This window comes from Mus musculus, chromosome 18 (assembly GCF_000001635.26).
Source record: "Mus musculus strain C57BL/6J chromosome 18, GRCm38.p6 C57BL/6J".
Taxonomy (NCBI): Eukaryota; Metazoa; Chordata; class Mammalia; order Rodentia; family Muridae; genus Mus; species Mus musculus.
Window position 1 is genome coordinate 69,169,521 of NC_000084.6, and position 27,990 is coordinate 69,197,510.

The 27,990-nt window shown below is 42.2% G+C and overlaps 2 long non-coding RNA genes across 4 annotated transcripts; one reads left to right on the forward strand and one right to left on the reverse strand.

The window, feature by feature from the left end:
* Positions 1 to 2,404: 2,404 nt before the first annotated feature.
* On the forward strand, positions 2,405 to 19,989 carry Gm41768. Its single transcript, XR_877532.2, has 3 exons — positions 2,405 to 2,443; positions 14,091 to 14,232; positions 19,640 to 19,989. It is a non-coding gene; the product is annotated as a predicted gene, 41768 (long non-coding RNA).
* A 489-nt stretch (positions 19,990 to 20,478) lies between these two features.
* Gm31294 lies at positions 20,479 to 27,218 on the reverse strand. 3 transcript variants are annotated; one of them, XR_003952574.1, is made up of 4 exons: positions 26,774 to 27,218; positions 26,215 to 26,410; positions 23,816 to 23,943; positions 20,479 to 20,823 (listed from the first exon to the last, which is right to left on the reverse strand). It is a non-coding gene; the product is annotated as a predicted gene, 31294 (long non-coding RNA). The 3 variants fall into 3 exon arrangements; XR_003952573.1 differs by lacking the exon at positions 26,774 to 27,218 and adding an exon at positions 26,532 to 26,581; XR_386318.3 differs by lacking the exon at positions 26,774 to 27,218 and having other exon boundaries at positions 26,215 to 26,570.
* Between the last annotated feature and the right edge of the window lie 772 nt (positions 27,219 to 27,990).

Consider the following 27,990-nt stretch of genomic DNA (forward strand, 5'->3'; position numbering starts at 1 on the left):
ATGCTTCTTGCTAAAACTAGATCTTTCAAGGAATGCAGATGGCCGTCAGAGCAAGTTCTAGAGGTTAAACACCCTCTGGTTAAGCAAAAGCCGCAGCCACTGCCCAATAAGCCCTCACTCAATGGGTGGAACCTTGGTTATACTGAACAGGGTAGAGATTTCCGGCGAGGGAAACTATGGTTACCATCTGACATGCCTAAGACCAAAACTCAGAAGGGGAGACAGGCTTGCCTGGCATTCATAAACTCCCAGATCCACTCCAGCACCTAGATCCTAAGCTCTGTCAGAAGTTCAGAGTCTATCTCTATTACACAGAAAGCTCAGGACCAGCATGGGCTACATGAGACAAAACAGTGGGAAATAAATAGAGAGAGGTGGGGGTAAGACTCAGAAAACAGTTGATTTGAACAAGAGGAGCTGGAAGGGATTTGAACATCATTCCCTAACCAGCTCCATCAGCCATCAGCGTCTACATAAGGAACCGAGGGGAAGGAATCCAAACCCACCCGCTCACTGGTGTAGAAGCCAAGGCTAGAATTCACATCTCCTGGCTCCCAGAGTCTCTGGAAACTACACTGAAGGAACAGGGCATTCACAGAAGGAGCATGCTGCTAATGCACACTGTGTGCAACAGGAAGACAGGAAAGAGTTTAGTTGTCTTATGGAAAGATCCCTCCAACCAACTCTTCCTCCTTCTCTCATTTCAGGCTCTGTGGCAGCCAATCGAGGCTGCTTCATTTCGCAGCCTTGGGGACCATTTTTTTTCTCTTCTCTGTGTGTGCAGAGAAGGGGTGGGGGACGGAAGCAATGAGCAACTGGCCTTCTTGGAAGCAGATTCCACACGACTCACTCCTGAAGGAAAAAAACATCTGTTGACTCATCCACTTAATGACTGGGTTATCTCCAGCCAGTTTTAAAATAATATTTGCTTTGCTGCATTCTAAAGCAACATGGATAACAAATTAGGGAGAGAGTGAGCTCTCATTAGAGAGTCCTCTACTTTTTCTACATTCTAAAGCACATGGTTAACAAATCAGAGAGAGAGAGAGAGAGAGAGAGAGAGAGAGAGAGAGAGAGAGAGAGAGAGAGAGAGTCCTTATTAGAGAGAATCCCCATTAGATTTTGGACAATCACTAAAACTTTGATTTATAATAACTAAATACAAACTTTGATTTATAATAACTGAGGTCAAGGTGAGCAGAAAATCAGCCAGGAGTTATGTTCAAAGAAGGCTAGCCGATGAGAGGTGAATTAAACAATTCTACAGTTCTTTAAAGCATCCAACAGGACTAAGAGAAGTGACTGGACTCGCCTGTGTTTTAAGACTTCTCATGGCTGCTTTTTGGAATGTAATTTCTTTATCAAATGCCAGGAGAAATAGCAGAGAGCTCCACACATGCCCTGGGGCTGTCTCTGAGCAACAGAGTTCAGATTGGTAGTGTTCATCTAATTATAGGCCATGGCATAATGACCCCAAATCACTAGGTTTTAACTTTTCTACACAGAAGTACTTTATCTTGCATTAAACATCTTCCCTAATTTTACTTGGTTTGCTGGTGAGCCCATTCTAGGAAAAGCCCTTTGTCCCTGAAGAAGAGCCATGGACACTTTCTGGGCTCAGTTCTCCCTGCCTGGCGTCCTTTGCTTCCTTCTTGTTTAAGAAGATGGCAGGTGGCATATCTCAGAAACTAGGTGAGGATGAGGAATCAAGTTCCTTTCCTGTCACATGCCTTTCCATCATCCGATCTTCTGAACTTGTTTCCGGCTGACCCCAGAGGTCAATGACCCATGAGAAGAAGGGAACGCCACTTACAAAAGAACAGAGCTTCACGGAAGGGGATGTAGGTTCAAGTACATTGTATGCTAGGAAAAATATTGAGTCAAATTACACCCCATGAATTATTTACAGTATTTTTCTTTGCTAAATCTAAGCAAACATTCCCCTTGCACCAAATCTACTCCAGGAGTTTTAACTGTTTATTGTAAAATCAGGCTCACAATGGTCCTTTCATGAAACATTTAGCTGTATGTTTAGCGCTAACAAATATCTCACATATATTATGAATGCTTCCTTATTACAAAGCCAAACATTCAGTCCATGAAACTTTCAGCCCTGTATTCCAAATCATTACGAACAAGACGTTTCCTCTCAGGCAATTTATTCTGGTGATGTGGAACCTTTGAATAAATAGTGACGCTAGTATTTTTTTTAATAGCTGTTTCCCACCACATATTGCAAAGGAAACGTTAACAAGGGCTGGATTCATAACTCATCATTGAACAAGTCACAGATTTAACAACATTTATGGCAAACCATAAATTATTTTATATGTGAATGTTCTGCCACTTGGATAATTTCATTTGGCTGCATGTTCTCCACCCTAATCATTTTAAACAGGAAGATGCCCCATCTATACCACATCCTCCGTCACCACAGGACATGGTAAGAGAGCCGCTTCCGAAGATGGCATGGCATGTTTCTGTATTAACTTAACCTAGCTTTTACTCCCCCGTTTAAAAGGACAGATTTCTAAGATAGAGCAACAATACCACCAGAAGGAGTGCTCATGTCTCACTGTTTCTCTAGACAACTCCTTTGGTCTTCTTGGTTTCCAGTATAGCATTCTTGCCAGGGTGTTGTCATTTTTAGAAGCACTGGGGTTTGAGCCAGGGGCTCTCTTGCTTTATGCTGTTCTATCAATGGCTGTGAACATCGTGAAGGGCTATTTGTTCTGGGATGGCAAGATGCCTCAGGGGGTAAAAGTGCTTTCAGCAAAGTTTGACAACCTGAGTCTGACTCCAGGGGTTCATATGGTGGAAGGAGATAGATAACTGACTCTTGTATGTTATCCTCTGACATGTACATGAACACACAGACTTATACACACACACACAGACAGAGAGAGAGAGAGAGAGAGAGAGAGAGAGAGAGAGAAACAGACACACACACACAGACAGACACACATACACACACAGACATAGAAAGACAGACATACACACACACACACCCAGAGAGAGATACAGAGACAGAGATACAGGTAGAGACAGACAGAGACAGAGAGACTTACAGACCCAGAGACAGATAGACAGACACACAGAGAGACACATACACATAAAAGGAGAGAGAGACACACACACACAGAGGGAGAGAGATAGACAGGCAAACACACACACACACACACACACACACACACACACACACACACTTCCTACTGGTTTTTCTGGCTGTCTGATTTCTTTTCTGATTTCCGTAGTGTTCTCCAGCAAGAGATCTCATTCTGTTTTTACCATTTCCTACTGAACAGTGAGAATAAACTGTATTTCATAAATTTCTGTGTATGATGAAGTCCTGAACTGGGAACACAGTATGGTTTTTGACTAATGTCCATGCTACTTTTTTTTGTCCTCACAAAAACAGCTATTTCTTTCTTCAGTGTAAGGAATCACATAAGGTCTAGCACATCACATTTTGAGGATAGAGGAGGCCTAGCAAGCCTTAGGAGAAAAGCTTTTATAACATGGTCATTCAGCCCCTGAGCCTTGGATTCCAGCTCAGTGCACAGCAACCATATTGTGGCTCACAACCATCAGTAAGGAAAGGCAAGAACCTGGAGGCAGGAGCTGATGCAGAGGGGCGCTGCTTACTTGCTTGCTCCTGGTGACTTGCTCAGTCTGTTCTTATGGAACCCAGAACCATCCAACCCCGTGGTTGTCCCACCCACAATTCATTAGTTAATAAGACAATGTGCTACTGGCTCTGTGTTTACAGCGCCATCTCTTAGAGACAGTCTTCTCAATTGTAGTTCCTTTCTCGGATGACTCTAGCTTGTGTTACGTTGACATAAAATTCGCCAGCATGCAGTCATTGATTGTTTTCTTCCTTGGAGTAAAAATTGTTTTTAAGAAGGAAAAGAAATTTCTCTGGTGGTTTTGATATTTGAGCCTTAATTTTATGAATGAAACAGAAAAAAAAATACAAACAAACTTGAAAGCAGTTAAGTGTCCAAACCACATCAATATAGTCTCTGTAGAGAACTGAGGACCATAATTTATATTTTCTGGAGCTGCTGCCCATGTAGTGTGTTTGTAATCCCACTGCTGTACAATGTTAGGACTGAGATAACAGCAACCAGGATTATCGCAAGGCCATGTTTACAGTTTCTCCTAGAGGTGTTTAGAATGTCGGTCATTTCACTAGAAGCAATCACACCTCAACTAAGTGTGATTTCTGGAGAGTCTACTGCACACTGGAGGGAGTGAAAGTCCAACACTGGACCTGGGGATGTGTGAGCTCACACCTCTGCGATGGTCACCCAGATGAGATAGTAATGTGTCAGTGGCTTTCACTTAGCTTAATCTCATGGACTCTTAAGATCAAGATGAAGAGAATCCGTAGGAAGAGAAATGACTCCACAGTGTACTTTTGAAATGATTAGTTTTGAAGTCACCTCTCATAGTTCAACTAATTATGGACAATTCCAAATGTCTAGCATGGATCATCTTCAAATGTCATATTCTCCCAGTTAAGAACTAACTAAGGCCAGTGCTCCTTAGTTTCTGAGATCAGACAGAATCAAGTACATTCAGAGTATTGGCCATAGACTCAAGTACCATGTTCAGATAGGCACTTTAGTATGTGGACTTAGAAATATATACTACACAGAAGCCAATTTGGTATTTAAAATTGGGTTACTTTCCAAGCTCTTTGCAAAATCTTTGAGTATGGACAGTTCTCCTAATTGAATAGCCTTGTGCATGTCGGGGTCTATTCATCAGACCTTCACGTCCAGTAGGCAGACAATAATGTGGGCTTCTCAAGATCATCGAAATAATTAAAGAATGTGTGCCAAGTGCCAATATCAGTCTACTGCAAAAGTGGATACAAAAGAAATGTAAAAGTCCTTCCCACCTTTTCCCTATTATAGAGTGCATATTGTAAGGTTGAAAATGAGCAATCCCCTTCACAAACAGGAACCAAATAAAGTCAGGGGTGATGGCACACATCTTTAGTTCTAGCACTCAGGAGGCAGAGGTAAACAGATCTCTGAATTCAAGGCTAACCAGGGCTACATCATAAGATCATGTCTCAAATTTTGTTTAATTAACTAACCAAATAAATAAAATCCCAGTATTTTTCCCATTTGATTTTTTTGTATGATACATATAGGCTGAGTACTATATAAATGCATATATATACATATATATAATAGGGAAATAAGCATTATTTATCATTACTTATTATTAATAAGTAGTTCTTATGCATTCATTAAGTCCTTAATATCTGATGCCATATGCTGTGTAAGTCAGGCTTTCCTGATGCTGTGATAAGAGATAAGACACCTGACAAAGCAACTTAAGGGACAGAGGGTTAATTTGGGCTCTTGCTTTCAGAGGAGATACAGATCATCATGATTCAGAAATCATAGTGGCAGGGGCATGACGCTGGCCTGTTTCCTGGGATCTCTAATCCCAAAGCACAAAGTGACCAGGAAGATGGGGCTAAGCTGTAAGACATCATAGCCGACCCCTAGTGACCCACTTCCTCCAATAAAGTTCCACCTCTTAAAGGTTCCATGACCTTGCCAAAGAGCACATGATCTCCAATACTGGGGACTAAGTATTTAAACACACAAACCTGTGGAGGGCATTTCACATTCAACCCACACCTCATGTGGCTGGCTGAAAGCACAGAGCACATTAATTACAATTGTATCATCATAACTGTTGTAGTTATGGGTTGAATGTGAAATCACTCTCCCAAACTTCTGTGTTTCAATACCTGGCCCTCTACTATAGTATCATTTGGGGAGGTACATTTTTTGGAATGGTTGATAAAGGCTGCCCTGAAAGCATCAGTCTTTGAGAGTTACAATCTGCCCTACTTCAGGTTAGGTTCTCCACGTTCTTCAAGGCATGAATGAGTCATCTTGCAAACTCCAGTTACCATGGAACGAGCTGTCCCAGCTGCCTTGCTTCTCCACCATGGCAAACTGAACCCTTAGGTAGAAATAAGTTGCTTCTGCTTCATATTTTGTCACAACAGTGGGAAAAAAAGCCAAATAATTTTATTGCCTCTATTTGTGTATGAACTGACCAATACTTTGTTTCTCTGGAGCTAATAAACTAGTGAGAAAGAAACACATGGACTTGAAAACAGGTAATATGGGCATCTTAAAAAAAGTATAATTAGGGCTGGTGAGATGGCTCAGTGGTTAAGAGCGCCAACTGCTCTTCCAAAGGTTCTGAGTTCAAATCTCAGCAACCACATGGTGGCTCACAACCACCCGTAATGAAATCTGATGCTCTCTTCTGGAGTGACTGAAGACAGCTACAGTGTACTTACATATAATAAATAAATAAATATTTTAAAAGTATAATTGGAAAAAGCATGAATTGAAAATGAAATTGTCTTATGTCAAATGAGTGATTTGATAAAAGGATGCCAAATGATACGGATGGTGAGTCATGCGACATGCAAAACAGAGAGCTGCCCATCTCCACTGGGTGGGGAGTATTGGATGCCTTTTCTGCATTTGAGGCATCAGAACACAAAGAACATGTCACTGGGAAGTGACAAAACAAGGGCAACTATTTCCTTGGTGGCATTCACTAGGCACTGAGTCAGTGGAACTTACTGCTAGCATTAGTTAGGAGAGATAAAACAAAAAAGAAGTATCATGTCTAGTGTCCGTAATTCTTGACATGTTGTATTCTGACTCCCACACGTGCATCATGGCATGCACACACACACACACACACACACACACACACACCAAACACAGAAATAAATGAAGAAAAAAATAAGAAATGAGGCCTGGGGCCAGTAACATGACTCAACAGAAAAAGGCAGTTGTCACACAAGCTTCATAGCATGAATTCAATCCATGAAGATTATTATAGAAGCAAAGGTCCAGGGGCTGAAAGCTGTCCCTGGTCTTTGACCTTCGCTCATCCCCTGTCCCTCTTTCTGTGATACACACACACACACACACACACACACACACACGATAATACTTATTTTTTTAACTTTAAAGAAGTAAAGTCCCAGGGGAATTGCAGGAGACTTACAATTTTGTCCTGATCTCAGAAATAGGAACGACTGTAGTCCAACAGAGGAGAAAGATTGTTGGAAAGGCAGATTAGGTGAAAGCTCAATAGCTAGTATCAGCTGCTCTGATGCCAATATTGGGAAGTGTTTAAGGGCTTCGGTAGCACCGTGAAAAGGTGCTGTGATGGGAAGCCATGGAAGAGTTCAAAGCTCATAAGAGAACTTTAGGAAAATGATCTTGACAAAGGCACGCTGACTCAGGTGGGAGGATGGACTCTATAAATGGGAGATTGGATAAAAGAGTTCTATGACTATTCAGAAGACAGATTACCGTGGACAAAGAGCAGAGGCAATAGGAGGAGGTGGCTGGTGAGAGAACAACTTCCATGGGATGTGGGAGCAAGGGGAAAGAAGAGAAATCTGAAGGGACACAAGATCTTTAACCCCATGAATGTAACAAGGTTTAGATTTCTCTTTCTGCCATAAACATTTAGAAACTGAGCAAAATTAGGAAAAGATTACATTCCCATGTCAGAAAGCAGACAGCATGGGACTCTGACCTCTGAGCGGCAAAGGGGGGTTTAAAAGTGATTCTTCCATGCACTGGCATTCTGCCTAGAAGAAACGGTTAAACTTCCACACCAAGGAAGGGACCCTCAAGCACAGCTGCCCAGAATTGCTCACTTGAAAGCAGAACACTGTGCAAAGGGGCCAATGTAACACAAGATTGAAGAATAGAACAAAAGGGAGTAGAAGGCTATGTTGAAGTACTCCAGAGATCTGAATGGGGTATTCGGCTGAATACCAACCTCTCTGTGTTAGATAAGTGTCTGCAAAGGCAACTTCTTAGCAGGACAATGATCGTGGAGTGTTAAGACTTGCAAAAATGCTTGACAGAATTCATACAAAAAATGAGAAATCATGTTGCTTTCCACTGGTTAGAATGGAGCCAAGCTAGTCATGGTGGCACACACTGGTATGCTGAAAAGATGGGCAACCAGGAGGATCTTGGGGTCAAGGGTAGCCAGAGCTACACTTTAGTGACTGGAGAGGTGACTCGGCAGCGAAGAGCACCTGCTGCTTTAGCAGAAGAACCAGGTTTGGGTTCCAGCACCCAGGTCAGGCAGCTCATAATTGCCCATAAGTTCGGTTTGAGGAAACCTGATACCACTTTCTAGTGTCCTTGTGCAACTGTGCGCATACAGACAACCAAGCACACGTACATATGCACATGCACACCACATACACATAAGTAAAAATAAATACTTAAAGTGGAATCAGATAATTCAATACAAACTTCAGTATATAACCAAGATTATGATTTATAAACAATATGATTTATAAAAACCCCTACAATACAGGTTAATCTTAACCTGCCTTTAAAATATATATTAGTATCCACACAGGGGAGACAGATGGAGTGGGAAAGAGAGAGAATAATTTTTTAATGAGAGAGAAACCAATAACTCCAGGAAGCTACAGATTAAAAAAAAATAGCAGAAGAGGAAAGCCAACTCACATTGAAATAATCAGATCAATGAGAAACAACAAAAAGAGATTTAAAATCACCACTGAATTTGTCTTGTGGGGAGCAGAGGGGTACAGGGACTAATTATGTGGTGCAAGCTGACTTCAAACTCACGATTCGCCTCCTGGTTCAACCTTCTGAACACAGAGAGTATGTGTGTGCCAGAAGCCCAGGCTAATCCTTGAAATTCTGAAAATGAAAATTATATAATTTTAATAGTCCATATGTTCAATAAAATCTTTAAAAAGAGACAAAAACTGGTTTTTTTGCATGGAAAGAAAATGAAAATACAACATGTTGAATTTATAGGAAGCCGTTTAAATGGTATCTAGGGGGAAATTTGCTAATTTAAGTACTTGTGCTAAGCATTTAAGATGCAGAATCTTGTCAGTTACCTAATTTCCCACCTGAAGGAAATGAAAAATAGAGTAAATGAAACTAAAAATGAAATTAAATAGTAAAACTAAGAACAGAAATGAGTAAAGTAGAAAGAAAGTAGATAATTCCAAGGCTTTGGAATTATAGACATCAATAAGAATAACAAACAATTAACAGAATGTGACAGCGTACATACGGGGTAGAATACATCAGAATCTGGAATTGAAAATGGGATGCCCCCATGGAAGGAATGTATTAGGAACTTTGTGCCAATGATTATGATATTTTAGCAATAATAGAATTCTTCAGACACAGATTTCTAAAGCTCTCTTGAGAAGAGGAAAACTGAAAATTCCACATCAAGAAGTTAAAATTGGGGCATGGGAGATGACGCAGTCAGTATAATGCTTGCCACCCAAGTGTGAGGACCTGAGTTCAGATCTTCAACACCCACATATACCGAGTGTGGTAGGGAGCATCTCTTACCCTAGTGCTCAGGCAGAGGCATATGCGGGGAGAGCCCCAGAGATTGTTGTCATTCTGCCCATCCCATCTGTGAGCGCTAGGTTCTACAAGAGACATTGTCTCAGTAATGATAACAACAACAATAATAATATGGTAGAAATAGAAGAAAGTACCTGATATGGCCCTCTGACCTCTGCATGCATGTGCATACATATGCACAGGGGCCCACATGCATACACACAAAGAGATCTAATTCATAAAGTAAACCTTCAAAAATCTATAATCCTTGCACAGTTCTTGACAACTGACAGCATAATGCCAACCATGGAGATTCTTCAAGTAAGCAGAGGCCGAGCAGGGTCTCTCAACTTGACTTGGAAGGCAGCACTGCCCTGCTAGGAAACAAAGGCACATGTCATTTATTAAAAGAAATATACATATTTCATAAAGGAAGCAGCATTAGCAAGATGCTGGCAAGCAGAATCAGCATCTCAGATCTGTTCCTTAATGAGTAAAGTTTATCCCCAGAAGGCAAGGTTAGTTACACCTCTGAACATTCATCAAGGAGCCAGGGAGATGGCCCTGCCAGACAACACCCTAGTTCCCAAGCCCAATGACCTGATTTTGATCACTAGAACTCACATAGTGAAAAGAAAAAAACCAAAGTACTACAAACTCACGTCTGACCTCTACATACATGTACTGAATAACACATGCCCACATGTTTATGTGCACACACACACATACACAATGCAAAAAACACAAAAATATAAAATGAATAAAAGTCAGTCGGAGTAATATACCCAAAATTATAGCTGAAATCATAATATAATTATTGGTCAAACACTAAATGTTGACCCTAAATTTGTGAGCAAGTCTAGAATGCTCGTCCTCACGATGTCTATTCTAAAAGGAACTCCAGTCTTAGGCAATACAATAAGCCTGGGCAGGATGCAGGAGTGGAGTTGGGAGGACATAAGTAAACATTCTTCATTTATATTTTCTAGGTATGCATAAAAACAAAAAACAAAACAAAACAAAAACAACAATAACAACAACAACAAAACAAAACATGTAAGCCATGAGAAAAAAGGCTCCCGGGAGCAAGTGAGTTCATCCAGGTCAGAAAATGCAAAGGTCAATTGTACCTCGATGAAATCTTTTAAAATGTTTGGAAGTTACACTGTGCAGTGCAACATCACATACAATTGAGTCAGCCTCAGGAGGAGTTTTAGAATAAATTTAACAAAATACACTCAAGATCTGTACATCAAACCTCAACAGCCCTACTGAGAAAGATGAAATAGTACAAATGGATGAATATGCCACCCTCATAGACTGAAATATTTACTTTTACAAACATGAAGATTGTCTCCAAATTTACCTAAATTCAATATAATGGCTAATAAAATCTAAGTAGCTTTTTGTAGGAATAAGGTTTTTCTAAGTTACAGGGAATTAAAATTCTTTACAATAGTAGTGGCCACAAATAATTGGGGGATTGTTTGATATTGATATTAAGCAATCTAACAATCTATAATAGCAGTAGCTTAAAGGAAAAAAAAACTACCTACACACACATACACACATACACACATACACACAATCATATCAACAGATGCAGAAAAAAAAACTCCTTAAACATCCAACATTAACTTGTAACAGAGAGTATTTGGTGCCTTATAGAAACAGGAGCTCTTCCTCAACTTTGTAGGGAGTATCCCAAATTACTGTTATCATCATAGTTTAAAAGGGCCAAGACAGCTGTCACCCAATGCCAAAGCCCAGAGGAAGAAACAGTAAAGAAAAACAGAAGACATCAGAGGAGGAAAAGGCAGAAGAGGAAAAGGAAATATGGAAAAGAGCAGAAGAAATCAAAAGAAAAATTTGGGCACATAAAGTATGAAATGCAATGTTCAAAGAAATACTATCTGTTTCCACCTTGGACGCATTACTTACTTGAGCTGCTTCTGTGACCATAGCAAAGTTTAGAAGGTAGGGAGTTCTTTTGGCTTACAGTTGAAGGGGATACAGTCCGTCGTTGCAGGGAAGGGATGCCATCAGGAGACAGAAGCAGATGGTGACATTGTATCTACAGTTCAGGAAATGGAACACCAAGGGCTGCTGCTCAGCCCACTTTTGTCTTTTCAGTGGGTCTGGAAACGGAGCCCAGGGACCAGTGCTGCCCACATTTAATATGGGTCTTTCCCTCTCATTAGCATAATCCTCATAATCCTTCGCAGCCAAGCCATTCTATTTTAAGGTTCATTCTAAGCTAGTCGGTTCCATAAAGGTTGTGAGGTTCCATAAAGGTTGTGAATGGTCAGCGAGGGGTCAAAACAGTGCCGCAAGTCGGAAAGGTGTTGGCACGGAAGTGTCAAAGACAAGTAAGAATCTCTCCTTTCTGATTAAGAGTCTCTCCCTTCTGATATCCGGTGCTAATCAACAGTAGAAAACCCCTTGGCTTGAGCATTATAAAAATGTAAGCATAATGTACTAGGCCTTGGTGAAGTGCTTGAAGCACTTCAAAGACAAAGGGAAGTGTTTAAATTTCAAAGAAGGCAGCCATTGATCAAGTAAGAGTCCAAAGAAACTACTGATTACAGATAGCTCCCTGAATGTGTAAGATTGTTGCCTGGTTCTTTTTAACAAATGCTTGCCCTAAAATGGGATCCATTTATAAAGGTTAGAAAATTCAAACTAAGGGTGAGTCTAATAAAATTAACTCATCAGAAGAGATGATTCCCAATGCATGCATTGACTCTGCCCATCACTTCGATATGCGGAGCTTCATGGGGAGACAAAAAGCAAACCTGCACGAACACAGAAAACCTCGAAGGCACATACTTGGGTGACACTGAACACGCGATCAGTCATCTTGAACTAACAGAATGAAAAAGAATTCAGGTCTTATCTTAATTCTTTAAAACCCTGAGGGCTTTTGTGGCGCTGTGCTAAGCAAAAGCACAAGAGGAAGGCCAAGTGGAGACCTAGCTGGTATGACTATTCTTCAATCCCCTTTTCTAGAAATCAGGTTCCCTGTGCCATGAAACACAGAGGGCTCTCTCCCGACCTGACTCCCTACCTCTCAGAGACTAGTTTCCTTTCTAAGCCTTTGGGACCTTAGTTCTTCCACAACTACAATTCACTACCTGTTTGCTCGCTTGCTCGCTCACTTACATAACTGGATTTTGAAGCAGGGTCATACTATACAGTCCGGCTGCTCTTCTTCTTGAATTCACCATGTATCCCAGGCTGGCCATGGACTTGGATTCCCCTTCAGCCTCTCAGGTGCCAATTACAGGTATGTGCCACCACAGACAGTCATAAATCTGCTCCGAATAAGCCCCACTTCTGTTTCTCTCATGAAAATGTCCTTATCTGATTCCCATGAGCACCTTTGCTGAGAGACAGGATGATTTAATAACTTCTGCCATGCATTTGCAAAATACATGAGCCAACCATTCTTTAACTGAAAGTTTATGCTCTCTTCCCCTTGACTGTATATTTTTATTCGGTTTCTCTTATGCAGCCTCATCTGAAATATGCGCCTGCGGTCTTCAATCACGCAGCCATACTTAGTTGCAACAGTAGTACTCAAACTGAAGATTTGAAATAGAGTAAAGTGAGTGACACACAAGGATTTGCAATTTATTTTTCTGAATTGAATTATCATTTACAGATTTTACCCTACAACTGAATCAACTATATGATGCATTATAAATTTTGGTTTTGAATTTAATGGATGCTATAAATAAATATTACATATTGGAAATATCTCTTGGAATAATAAGAAAAAGACTTTTCTCCCAATGCGTTTGTGCTTCTAACAGTGACTGCTACTTATGGTTAGAAAAACGCAGGGGACTTTGCAAGGTGGCTCAGCCAAAAAGTGTGCATTCTCCTCTTGCAAAGGACATGAGTTCAGTTTTCAGGACTCACACTTTTCACGTCCACCTGTGACTCCAGTTCCAGGAGATCTAGCACCTTCTTGTGACTCCCATCACTCTCGGATCAGTGTGGAAACATACATACACTCAGGCACACACGCACATAGAATATATATTTAAACAAAGACAAAGGGTTCCGGTAAATCTATAACTAATGGATTGGGACAGGCTAGCTAGAGCCTACACAAGTGGGCTTAGCATTGGAAATTTTTTTTTTTTAGTTTATTTGAAATTTGCTTGACATTATGAAATTGGACTTCTGCCCTTTATGCATTTATATTATTTATAAATATGAATGTGCACATGTGTCAGGGCATGGGGGTGGAGGTCAGAGAACTCATAAATATGAGTCCATTCTCTCTTTCCACCACATGGGCTCTGAGGATGGAACTCATTCAGGTTGTTAGGCCTGCCTCAGCAAGGGCCTTTATCAACTAGTCATCTCACTGACCCAACACTAATTTTTTAAGAGGGGAAAACAACTTCTAGAATAAGTACAAGGGAAGATAAAAGAGCCCAATGTGTTGTGACTTACATTAAAAAGAGAAATAGAAGCATATAATACATCATTATCTAGCAAAAATTAATCAGATAGATTCAAGAGACTCTAAGTAAATGCTCAAGAAAATAATGGTCAATGTTAATATGTGTTTCTTTTCTAGACAGTTCAGTATTGCTACTTTAGAAGTAAACTTGGAAAATCTGCTTCGTCTTCTTTTAGATGAAGAGACACAGATGAGCCCATAACCTCAGTTGACGCCCACGGTCTCTGCTTATGGATCTGTTTGCCCTGGTGCATCCAGCCCTGGTGACTCCAGATGAGTAGCATTTTTTTATAGTTGAAGAAACCTGAGGGATGAAAGGTAGAGTGGATGTCTGGTGCCCAGTCTTCCCCTAAGAGAATACAAGGGAACTGAGGTGCTGCCAAGCCCTCTTACATCCTGGTGCCCCAATCCCTTGCTCCACCCTCGTGGCGAAACCTTTGCACAGTCCCAGGTGAAGGGTCCCAAGCATGTATGGCTGAGAAAAAGGAGAGAGAAGCCGCCATGGGCTAATCTTCAGTCTTATGTCACCGGCGTTTCTTTTGCAGTTTCTTTCTCAGAGCTGCTAACCCAGGACAGCCAAAGATGTCGAGAATGTGAAACTAGATCTTTTGTATATTCCTAGGTTGAGTCTGCACAGCACACAGTGTCAGATGTTTTGTCTCCACATTGCCAAACATCTGGATTGCATGAAGGATCCACTAAATGAACTTGACATTCATCTTGTTCCCTGCTTAAGGGTGTCTTTTACTCCTCCTGGCTGTGAAATGCCCCTTTGATATCAGTAGCAGGTCTGAGCGTGAAGTCAGCTGTGTGCACCATGACACACACACACACACACACACACACACACACACACCCTACTCAGCTTGATCTTTCCATCCTTCCTTTCCATTTGCTTTTTTAAACTCTCTTGGGGACTTCATATTTTGGGGCCATGTCAATCAGCAAATGGCAGATCAGGTGGGCATCTTGTCAGTCACCCTAGACTTCAGTTTCTTCCACCTTATCAGGTCTGTGACTTTTGCCTGCTCTCTGTTTACTCTCAGAAGGCCCATCCCTGCTCTGTGCTGGTATCTTCACCGTATTGGTACCACAGGAAGTTAGAGGGAGGCAGCACAGCCCATCCCGGTGGGTGCCACACGTTATAAAGGAAGTAGCATAATGAGCCGCCTTTCGTTGAGGGCTCTCCAGGTCCCCCAAATCTTTCTCAAATATGATTGTTTATAAAATGTTTGATAAAAATAAATGATGCTTTCAATTTAAACAAAATTTCACACTGTTACTGGTTTTAATAACAGTTTTGACAGATGAGATTTTCATCATCTGTTTTTTTTCTTTGTGAAGGCTTCTTCAATAAACTAAAAATGCTCTAAACTAACAGATGTGCTTTTAAAGTAGGGTTTGAGAGTGAGACGTCAGGAGCTGAGGCTTGTCAAAGGCTTCAGCAGAGAATTTTACTCCCGGCATCAGAAAGCCCTGGTATCAGGAAAATCACACACCCAGTGACTGAGGGCTAAGGAGAGAAACTGCTTCTATACCACGGTGCTATTTCTCTCAGGCCCAGACTCAATCTGTGCGTGTTCTTCCCGGCTCTTTGATCTTGCAGTGTGCGGGACTCCTGCGAGCAGAAAGTGTTAAGATGTGAACTCGAACTTGTTGGAGCTGATGCTGATGTTTGACAAGTTGATGATTTGTGACTATTTTCCCCCATCAGCTCAAAAACTAATGAATTTTTTAGCAATATTCAGTTTGTAATAATTATTTTTGTCTGAATATATCAGAGTTGAAGGTTGACTGTAAGCACCCTGATTTTGAAATAGCTCTCTAGCTTCCAAATTACAACAGTTCAAAAGATTTCCTTCCCTCTTGAAGTGAGGGGTGGGGCAGCATACTGGTAAATCGGATTGCCAGTGACAGTGACCCTCAAGTTCCGGTCAACCAAGAGTGAACATAAAGAACACATTCTGTCAAGCTCTTCTATGATCTACATAAAAATCTCTTCCCCCCCCAAAAAAATGCATATATTGAAGTGTATTAAACACGCTCTCATGATCAGGCTAAGGAATTGAAAAACAGCGATTTGTATCTTATCTTTCCCACTGATACACTCTTACACCTCTCTCTCTATCTCTCCTCTCTCTCTCTTTCTCTCTCCCCCCCCCAACGTGTTTGTGTGTGTTGTGTTGTGTGTATTTCATCACGTAATCATTTAGTCCACAATTCTATACTTTTCTTGACACAAGCACAAATTATCAGTGAGTGGCTACTTCTAACCTCATTAGCCTTTCTCTGTGGCTCTGGTCAAAGATCCTAGAGACGGAGCTAGGTCAACCCTGAGAGAAGCAGGAGCTCCCTTCCTTCTAGCATCCTGGAAATTGCCAAAGGCAATCCTCTTGGGTATCATGATAGTATGGAGGTTCTGCCCAAGAGAGGGCATAATGGGAGAGCTCAGGCTGTCTTGGCTAGACTTCAGCCAGAGGCATATTTGGAAGACCTCAACAAAAGATGTTCTATGGAGGAAAGTGTCAGTGTACTCTTTGGAGCTACTTTATTGGGTTCTTACATCTACTTCCCTTCCAACTACTATTCCCTATTCCACCCCAACTCCTTCCAATTCTACAACACTAGGTAGGAGAGAATGAAGGTTTGAGAAGAAGCAGGACATTGGACTCTTTAGACTACTTCCTGCTGATTAGGGGCATCACCTTCCTTGGGGCACATCCAATCTCCATGGTCAGAATATCTCCAACCACTAATCTAGCAAAACACCAATAGAAAAAGCAGCCGCGGGGACAGCAGCAGGAGGAGCAGCAGCCACCACAGGCCTTCTCAGGGCTCTCCTATTTATACCCTCCCCAGAGGTCCCAGATGTAAACTATCTGCATCTGGCAAAAATCACACTCCTCCCAAAGCACGAGACAATCATGTTTAATGGCTGTGGACAAACTGAAGCAGCCCCATATCCCACACCTGGGAGTAAAACACAAACATATTTATGCAATATAACTGGGCTTTTAAAGAAACCTAAATTCTCACTGTAAGAGCTGCAGAGGAAGGTAGGGAAATCCCATCTTCTAGGCCCACAAAGGCCTTAAATGAGGAGCATCAGGTAGTCCCCAGTCAGAACCCCAAACGTCATAGTCAGATAAGACTTGATGTGCCTCGTGGTTGAAGCAAAGGGACACCGTACTCATGACTTGTTTGCAAAACAGGGTTTGGCTACATTTGCTGGGAAGGAGGTAGGACTTAAGCTCCTAGAATCAGGGGCTTGAACCTGGCAAAATTGAAGTCCTTGCTGGAGTCTAGGCTCTACCACACATGAAGCTGGCAGACTGTCACCATGAAAGGGACAATATAGGTCGATAGGGTCACGCACAGTGAAGCAGGCTTGTGCTGTAAGACCTCAGTGTGGCACCATATCCACATCTGTCACTCTGCTGGACCTTGGGCTCCTTTGAAAGATGCTACATCATGTTCTTCTCTGGGTCTTCAGCACCCACATCATTTCTGCACATGGAAGACCTTCTCCTGTGCTCCTGAAGGAGGACTATACGACCCATGATGGAAAATTAGTCAAGGAAAAATTCTGAGAGCACAGTTTATCTGGCATTCGAAACACAGTTTCACCAGAATTCTGCCTTTAGAGTAGAGAGCATTGCCTGACGATGACAGTGACGTGTCTTTCTAAATATGAATCCCGAACACTTAAAATATAACCCTGTGTCTTCATCCTTTAGAGCTTCTCAGACTGTCTTGATTATTTTTTAACCTGTCAACTCGACTAGACATGTCATATGGTGAGAAATAAGAACTACAAAGAAGATAAATTTAGGGGTTGGGGAGATGTCTCAGGGCCTAGAAGCACTTGCTGTAGCAATCTAAGGATGCGAGTCTGGGTCCCAGCATAATGGAAAGGCCAAGTGGGATGGAGTGGCCCCTCTGGCCCAGTGCTGGGCAGGGTGGGCAGGTTGCTAACAGGTAAACCTATCCAGACAACAAACAGTGGGCTCCCTATTCTCTCTCCCAAAAGAAAACCAGACGTAAAATGATTAAAGAAGGTACCAGTGTGGACCACCAGCCTCCACTACATGTGAATACATACAATGTACAGAGAGAAAGTGAAGGGGGGCTAGTTCAGGGGAAAGGAGATTTAATGTAAACTATGAGACTTAAGTGAGACTTAAAGGATATAATTGACTTTTGTGTTTGGTTATTTGTTTGTTTGAACCTCCCCCCCCCCAGCCCATTGGAGAATCAGAGTTAAGTGTTTCTCTTTTTATCTTAGTTGGGAAGAACTTGCAACTTTGTATCAATCTTTCCTTCCCCTCTCATGGCTGTGCTTCTGTGGTATATTTATATCTTCCCTCGGCATCTTTAGCTTGCTCTCCCTCCCCTTCTTCCTACCTTTGAATGCATCTGGTACCAAGGACTGTGGCTAGCTGTTGAGGGTGCATCGGTTCAGAAAGGCAGACCTCTGTCCTCAAGGACATGGGGAAAGATACTCTTATAAAACATACAACACATCAGCACCTTCCATCACTTCCCCTGTCCGGGGAGGACTTCCTTCTCACTGCATCTACGGTCCCCTTGGGAAGGGCCAAGGGGTTCCTTGCCATCACCACTCAAGCCTCCAGTCTGGGGTGACTATAAATGGGCCAAGAACTAGAAGTAGTCTTGGGGCATGTAGCAAAGCTTGGGGTAGCATATTGAGTGTTAACCTAGATGCTTTTATTCTTAGTAATGAGCTGGACCACCAGGTGCTAAATTAGGCTTCCTCATCCCTCAGAAACCTAGAGGAAAGTCATTTTTTTTCACATCCTGCTTCCCTTTTGGGGGTACTTTTGTCTTTCCTCTTGGCTTCAGGACCCATAATTTAATCTCAAAATTTGACCAACGCTGAGAATAGCAAATATGTGTGTCTCCAAGTCTTTCTAACTCACACTATTATGCTTTGAATATGTTTGGCCCAAGGAATGGCACTATGTGGAGGTGTGGCCTTGTTGGAGTGGGTGTGGCCTTATGGAGTAGGTACGACTTTGTTGGAGGAAGTGTGTCACTGTGGGCTTGGGCTTTAAGATACTCATCCTAGCTATCTGGGAGCCAGTTTTCTCCTGTTTGCCTTTGGAACAAGATGTAGAACTCTCAGCTCTTACCACATGTCTGCCTGAACGCTGCCATGCTCCCTCCTTGATGATAATGGACTGAATCTCTGAAAACTGTAAGCCAACCCCAATTAAATGTTCTCTTTTATAAGAGTTGCCTTGATCATGGTATTTGCTCACAGCAACAGAAACCCTAAGACACACACTAAGACTTATAAATCTTTTTCACCCTTTTTCTTGAATTTATGTATTTAGTTGTACGGTACTGGGGTAGGGAAGAGGGAAAGTTGGGAGATGCCCCAGAATATAAGGAAAGAAATGCGACTATCCAAGACATCAAAAAATATCTGTAATTATGCCAAATGTTCCACCTACATATAGTCCAGTCACCTTCTGTGTAAATTACTAAGAGATGGGGTAAATAACAGAAATGGAAGAATTTGGCCAGTGATGGTACCTGGTTTCGTCTAACAGGTAACAGAACCTTGATAACAGCAAAAGTTCGGTTTTACCCTATTTCTGTACTTGTATCTGCATGTTTTATACCTAGAGAGTGCTTCCTTCTTCTCTCTTCTTTCGTCTTTTACAATAAGCACAATCATTGATTCTTTCATTGTTGGCAGGAGGCACATGCTGCCGTGCACTGTGGAGGTCAGAAGACGACTGTTACGAGTGAATTCTATCCTTCTGCGTTGTGGGTCTCAGTGATCAAACTTGGACCATCCGGCTGGGTAGCAAGCACCTTTACCCACTGAGCCCGCTGTCTTCATCTCTGCATCCTGACTTCTATTTTCACTGCCATAGACAACCAGGCTCCTCGGGTTTACCAAATATTCCCTACCTGGCAATCGATGGGCTTCTGACCTCACTCTTACTCATATCTGTAAAGTTTGATCCCTGTGTCCATCTCATGATTATTTACCATACCCCGGTATTTGTTAGCCCCTCACTAATCTCACAAATACATTGAACAGGAATCCTTTTTATTTTCTTTTTTTATGTATTAGTATACTGTTGCTGTCCTCAGACACACCAGAAGAGGGCATCGGATTCCCGTTACAGATGGTTGTGAGCCACCATGTGGTTGCTGGGAACTGAACTCAGGACCTCTGGAAGAGCAGTCAGTGCTCTTAACTTCTGAGTCATCTCTCCAGCCCAGGAAACCTTTTGATAGGTGACTGTGATAGCAGTTGTCTTAGTTAGGGTTTTACTGCTGTGAACAGACTTCATGACCAAGGCAAGTCTTAATAAAACAACATTTAATTGGGGCTGGCTTACAGGTTCAGAGGTTCAGTCCATTATCATCAAGGAGGGAGCATGGCAGCATCCAGGCAGGCATGGTGCAGGAGGAGCTGAGAGTTCTATGTATTCATCCAAAGACTGCTAGTGGAAGACTGACTTCCAGGCATCTAGGGTGAGGATCTTATACCCACACCCACAGTGACACACCCATTCCAACAAGGCCACACCTTCAGATGGTGCCACTCCCTGGTCCAAGGATATACAAACCATCACAGCAGTATACTCTCTTTGTTAACTTATATAATTCTACCCTGGTAGGGCCAGAAGGAATTGCTTCTTTCGGCCATCTGGAATCAAAGTCCTCAGAAAAATCTGAAAACCCGGAAGTTGGAGAATTACGTTTTATCCTCAGCAATCAATGACCTTGGAGAATCACTCGGTGGTTTCATTGTAACAATCAAGGTGAACCGACTCAAGATGTTCAGTAGCAGCAGCCCTTAGGGATCGTAGATAGACACCAGGCAAACAGGCAAATTCTCCGTTGTCCTACAAGGGGTCCTCTGGGCTGAGAGCACCACACCAATGAAGAGTAAACAACACGTGGCACATCTGAGGGGTGTCGCTTAAGAATATATACAAAGAATATACTCTAGGCAATGAATGAGAAAAAGACTACAGGGAAAGGCCAGTAATGTCATGGTAGCAACTTTGAAGAAAGAACATCTGCTTACATTTCAGGCCCTCTCCTGTTGCCTGTGAAGATAGACAGTAAGCCACCAAATAGGAGGAAACTCCTCTGAGAAACTGTGTCACAAACTTCTTCTCAATCCTCTGGTGACCAATTAGGACGTATGTATTCCTAGCAATATTTATTCTCCATTGCAGTCTCTTAAGCACATTGTCTCATGCGCTGATCATCCTAACACTCTATTTGTATACAAAACAGATTTTTAAAGCCTCCACTGCATGCCCTGTACTTGAAGTACCAAAAAGAATGAGCTCTTTCTGAACCAAAGAAGCACCATTTTGGGTCATTTTTTTTTTTCATACAAAGCCAGTGAGGACAACTCCATGTTAACTACTATGAATGTGGATCTGAGGGTTAACACTGTCAACTTGGCAGTCTCTAGAATTACCTAGGAGACAAACCTCTGGTCATGTCTGTGAGGGCCTTTTTAGATTTTATTAAGGAGAGAAGGAAGGGAGGATGGAAGGGAGGAAGGGAAGGAAGAAGGAAGGAAAGAAGGAAGAAAAGAAAAGGAAAGTAGGAAAGAAAGAAAGAAAGAAAGAAAGAAAGAAAGAAAGAAAGAAAGGAAGGAAAGAGAGAAAGAAAGAAAGAAAGAAAGAAAGAAAGAAAGAAAGAAAGAAAGAAAGGAGGGAGGGAGGGAGGGAAGTAGGGAAGGAGGGAGGGAGGGAGAGAAGAAAGAAAGAAAGAAAGAAAGAAAGAAAGAAAGAAAGAAAGAAAGAAAGAAAGAAAGAAAGGAGGGAGGGAGGGAAGTAGGGAAGGAGGGAGGGAGGGAGGGAGGGAAGAAAGAAAGAAAGAAAGAAAGAAAGGAAAGAAAAGAAAAGAAAAGAAAAGAAAAGAAAGAAAGAAAGAAAGAAAGAAAGAAAGAAAGGAAGGAAGGAAGAAAGAAAAAGATGGATGATGGGAGGGAGGGAGGAAGGAAGGAAGGCCCACCGTTGTGCATAAGGGTGGCATCAGTCCATGATACTGGGTCTGGAACTGAGCATAAAGAAGAAACTGAGCTGAATGGCAGTGTTCATTTCCAGCCGCCCCACTCACACCCTGCTTCCTTACTGCAGATCCAGTGCGACCAGCCACCACACGATCCAGCCACACTGACTTAGGTCCTTGTTGTAAAGACTGTACCCTCAAACAATGAGCAAGGTAAACTTCATTAAGTTCCTTCTGTCTGGTATTTTGTCACAGCAACAAGAGCTGGCCTTCTCTGAAAAGCACTCTCAGGGGGCGTGGACATTGTCTCTGCAGCAAACTCTTCGGCCACAAGTGCCATACTGTTTAGACATTCTAATTGTCTCCCGTGCATTAGCAGCATCTCCTCTGTGGTACTATAATCTACTTAAGTGCAAGGTTCTGTGCTTACACTCATTCTTTTCGGTCACACACAAGACAGGGGATTACTTCCTTAGCTTTGCACTCAAAGACCTCTTTTATCTGAGGATAAGTCAAAGGACGCTAAAGACTTGATTGATTTTGGGGATTAAATGCAAGACTGGAGACATTTCCCCTTAGTGAAAACTTCTTAGTTCTTTAATAACAAAACCATCACTGCAATTTATATTAGAAATTGAATTTTAAAAACATGTTTGAGTGTGAAGAGGGGAGAAAACATTGCTAGTCCTATGACATTTTAATGCTTCGTCTCTTCAAAAATTTATTATCAGCTTGGTTTTCTTTCACTTAACTGTGCTTGTAATTTTTCCAATTAGCTCCAAACTCCATTCCCATTACATCGCTATTTTAGAGGACTATTAGGATAAATCTTTCTACAACCTATTGCACTAATGATAACTCTTATGATCTTATTTAGATTTTTTTTAACGTGCAAGAAAGAAAATCTCCTTCCTTCAAGGAAAGCTGCTTTTCTGAATACTACCTTTGGGTAAAGCTGGCCCAGCGGATTCACTGGTTGTCACCTATAGGTTTCCTTATCTGATGAGTCAACCTGGGTGTGGATTGTGGCGCATACCTGTAAACTCAGTACTTGGGAACTCGAGGCAGAATAACCGATGAGAATTCAAGGCCAGTACAGGCTCGATCGTGAGACTGCATCAAAGGGGACAAGGATGCTCCACTTGTCCTTTTAAAAAGCACCATGAGAACATGAAGCTGGTATTGGCAGGGAGAGGCAGTTTCTGTGTTGTAATAACTGCTGCCGTAGGGGAGGGAGGATCCAGGAACAGGTGAAAATAGAATTCTCCAGAGGCAGGTGGCACGAGACAAGCTGCCCATGACCTACTTCTTGGACTCTCTGATAGAGACTTGTAAGTATGAGACACGCCTTCTGGTCCTGACCAGAAAACCAGCAGAGTCATACAGAGTCAGAAAAATGCTAGAATCCCACTGAGGGAAGCCAGTGTCTGCAGTTAAGAGTACCAGAGAGTTCCAATAATCCATAGAGGATGTAACAAGATCACTCTGTGAATGAGACTGGGTGGTGTCAGGCAGCCTGGAGCTCCAGCTGAAGGAGCTTACTTGTAAGTAACAGACCAGGAATGACAAGGACTCTATGGGAAGTCAAGGCTACGGGTGGGACCAGCTTGCACGAAGCTCTGTGTCTGATCCCTAATGCTGCATGCAATCACAAGTCTGTGGTAGTAGACACAAGAGGACCAGTTTCCGGTCATCTTTAGCTACACAGCAAGTTCAAGATGAGTGGGATCTAAGAGATCTCTCTCAAAAAAAAAACCAGTTCATTCAAAATGTCATACATGCAGCTGTATTTTAAGTAAAACCTTCCAAGTCGCCAACAGTAATATTTAAAGTCAGATGTCAAGGTGGGAGGCAGATTTTTGAGACCCCCCAGTTCACATACCTTCTTCTTGCTCAGAGGCCAGATCCAGCACAGACATTTGTTCCAAAGAGAGGTCCTTTCACTTCCTTGTCCCTGCTTACGGTTGGAGCCAGGATAGGAGACTGCAAATCTGGCTCTTTTTAGTAAAGCTTTATTGGGACAGAGAGGTGTGATTAGTTTCCATATCATCTAGATCTGGTTTTGTACCAAGACCGCACAGTTGAACAGGGACAGGGGTTTCGGCAGCATGCAACATCTAACGCATTTACTACTACGCAGAGAATGCTTGCTAACTCCCAGAGCGCTGTGTAGTTCAAGACCACTGCGCTTCATTCCCTACATTATTCACTAAGCAGGGGGCTTTGTGCAAATCACTTGAGCTCCCTGATTCTCCTGTCTCAGAACTCATAGTGCCACTCATTACATCCCTTCTTCTAAAGACCCGTAGCTGTCGTAAGCGCTCTCAACCCTGATACAGACTTTGAAGTCTCATCCTTAACCCGGAACTTCTTCCACACAGTAGTCATCCAAGTCCAGGGTCAGATGCATGGAATGTCCCTGGCCCAGTGTCTATTGAGCGATAAGCATCACATAATATAGAACAATCAATGACTGCTATCAGTCAGGTGGTGACCATTTCAGAATCTCCTTCAAGTAGTTCATTTCTAATATGTCCCAATGTGTGCACTCTTGCAAATAATAATAATAATAATAAAAATCTAGTAATATGGACACTGGCCAGAACCAGTAGAATCTGAACAAGCTACTTAGTTTTAATAATGTCAATATCAAAAGATTTTAAGAAGATCTCTTATCATTCTTTATTGCTGACCATCTCCATAGTATCTTGTAAATTGCTTTAAATACGCTTTACACTGGTATTTAAAGTTTTTTGTAGACCTCTGTCAAATGCAGATAAGGGCTGTGAAGGGAAAAATTTACATTTCATCAGTATTAAAAAATTTATTAAAACTCATGAAAATGCACTTTATTGTGCTTTTGTGTGTGTGTGTGTGTGTTTATATTACAATCCCTGGGACATACTCAGGGAAAAAAAAATCATCTCACATTTTCCGCTTAACATCTCCAAGTCTCTCTTCAGCTCCGAACTCTATCCATTGCATCCTGTCTTCCGAGGGAGCCTAACTACAGTAATCTAGACCCGGAAAAAAAGGGCTTTAAAGTCTTCCCATAGGATGTGTGGGGTGGAGAGAGATGGAACATTAGTGTCAAAGAAGCATATTATTTGATTCTCAATATAATTAATAAACTCTTTCTCTTCCCCACAGGAAAATCTCCTAAATCTCCGATTCTTATTTGTGTTGAAGCAGAAGATTTGGCTACTTACCTAGCAGAAAGGGGGGTAAGAATCTGAAAAGGGCTTTAAGTATTTAGTACTTTAAACCCTGCATAAATTGGAGATTTGAATAAAAAATCAGCCCTGGTATTTTTCTATGAAAACAGTGAACAGAAGGAATATACAGGCTCAGAGGAATTAGCGTTTTATGCCAAACATCAATCAACCCGGCTTTAGAAGCCTATTTATAATACTGTGGGGGTTCTGGACAGTAGCACTTCACACTGTGAAGACCAACCCATGACATTAGACGGTGAACAATTGAAGTCTTTACAAATAATTAAAACTCTGTTTGAAAATGGAGACATTTTTTTTCCACAGCTTTCGCGTGCGCGCGCGAGATGTCATCGATATTCAAGAGTGTAAATATTGACTAGTTATTGCTGCTAGCCAGAAGGAGAAAATTCCCTTTGAAATAATAATGTGGAGTGTGTGTATATAACATATACATATGTATGCACACACATATGCATAGAGATGTTAAATATATAGTCATATAGGGAGAGAAAATATAGATTTCACTTTATATGACAGTTGAATAGCTATGCTTTAAACAACCTATGTTCCCTGCCAGTGCAGTTTGAGTGTGAGTATGTATGTATGTGTGGATATGTGTATGTGTATGATATGCAAAGAGACATGAAAATATTTCTGAAAAATTTTATCCATGATTTTTTTCTATAACATGATGAGAGACATTAGAAAGCAGCGAGCATCTCATCTTAAAAACCCTCTGTGTTGTTTAACTTGAGATCTAGAACTATATACTATTAGAGCTTGAAAGGACAGAATTAATAACCGTGTCTAGTTTTCATAATATTTTAAGCCCACCTTAAATCCTTTTGGGGTGCAGGCAAGGCACAACTAATACATCAATTAGAATCCTGGAAACGGCTCCTTAATTTGACCATTTTTCATTTAAGAGACATGAGAATTAAAATTTTTTTAAATTAAGAAAATCCTTCATGAGTATTATTTCAGGGTCCTCGTTAAGCGGAGAACTATTAGAGATCTCGGCACCGCTTTGGCAATATGGAGAGGCAGAATAAACAAAGGCCGTTACCTTTCTGCATGGCGCTTCCAATACCTCTCTGGCACCTGCGTGCATTCCATCAGTTAGTGCAGCGCCTCGTGGGATGCACAGAGAGAGCGGAAAAAAAAACAAGGTACACAGGAAAGAGAGCAGTCTGCATGGTGACTGCGGCCCGGAGAGGTGAGCCTCACCCCAGGTGAAATGCACTGTGGACTTGGGGAGGCCCCTGGAAAAGAGGATCGCAAAAGAAATGGCATTAGGGAAGAGAGAGAGAGAGAGAGAGAGAGAGAGAGAGAGAGAGAGAGAGAGAGAGAGAGAGAGAGAGAGAGAGAGAGAGAATGAATGACCTGTCGTCTGTTTCGAGAACAAAAACCAGAGAATGGGTATGAGATTGTGGACCGGACTGATTAAAGCTTGGTGTGGTTTTGCAAAGGGCTCAAGTAGGCTCCGTGACCGTCTGACTCCACCAAAGTCACACACGCCGAACAACAGGAAACAAACCTCCATGTTTACACAGGAAATGGAAACCGCCATCACCTAGACCCACGCTGTTATCCGTTTTAGGGAAGTTAGTCTAGAACGGACTAACCTGGATGTAGGAGGAATTACGGGTGGTACATCTGTGTGTTCTTTCCAGCCTTGTGGTTAAAGAATGGGACACACTAAATACCTGTGAACGTCTTGCTAAGGGCTTCTATAAATCACACACACCCAGGAGACTGAGAGAAAATTCCCTGCAGCCTTTTGTAAATGACCAGAGTTTACAGTGTTTCTGACCCCACCCCACCCCCGTTCCTAAGCGTAGGACACTGTTGGCTCAGGTTTTGTCGTGTAGAACACTGGTCACTGTGGCTAGTGCCGGATTCCCATGACAACCCCTGTGTCTACAGCACAACAGGAAGTGTGTCAAAGTTACTGGTTGTGACTAACTGCACACTGACAAAGAGAAAACACTCTAGCCCAAAAGTAAGTAAGCCCTTTGATTCAAGAGAAGGCCTTCCCCCAGGCAGACAGCTATCAAATCCCCCATTCCAAACTGGAGTTTAAAAGGTCCACTGAGAAGACCCCGCCCCTCCTAAGGACCCACATTAAATGGAGGCCCAGAAGTTAGCATCGCGATCCAAGTATCAGTCAGGACCCAGGTGGAGTCTGTTTCCTTCTGCTGCAGGCCTGTTTCCTTGCAGCCTTGGTTCAGTCAGCCTGAATTCAGGAAGTCACCAGGGGGAGCTCACACATCTTCCTTCTTTTTCTCCCCCTCTGACAGGAGGTTGGCTGTCACAAGATCCCAGGCAAACTGGTAGGTCACAAACAACATGGAAGGCACAGTGATTCACTGAAGTAAACAAAGATCATTCCTTCCATAAAAAGACTCTTCTTCCTTAGCACTACTCCGCATCTCTTGGACGGGATACACCTCAGCTGACTGGAGGACTGTGTGTTGAAACTCCTGTGTGGAGAAGACCTTGAGAAGCTCGTGGAGGGGGTGAATGTGAGGGAGAGAGCGGTTCTGAACAAGGATGTAGAGGAGGAGGGAGGGAGGGACTGGTATGTGTTGGGAGGTGTACAATGTGAAAGGGCATTTTCCAGAACACCCCACTTGCAATTGCACAGGAGGACAATGGGAGGGATTTGGCACAAGGGAGGTTGTGTCTATGAATTGATCCTTGGGATAGACTCTTTTGTTCTATTTAAGGAAAAGAACTATTTGTCGCCACACACACACACACACACACCATCCCCAGCCCTCTTCGCCCAGAATTGAAAGCCTGGGGCAAAGGACAGAAATTTAAAACATGTAACTGACTT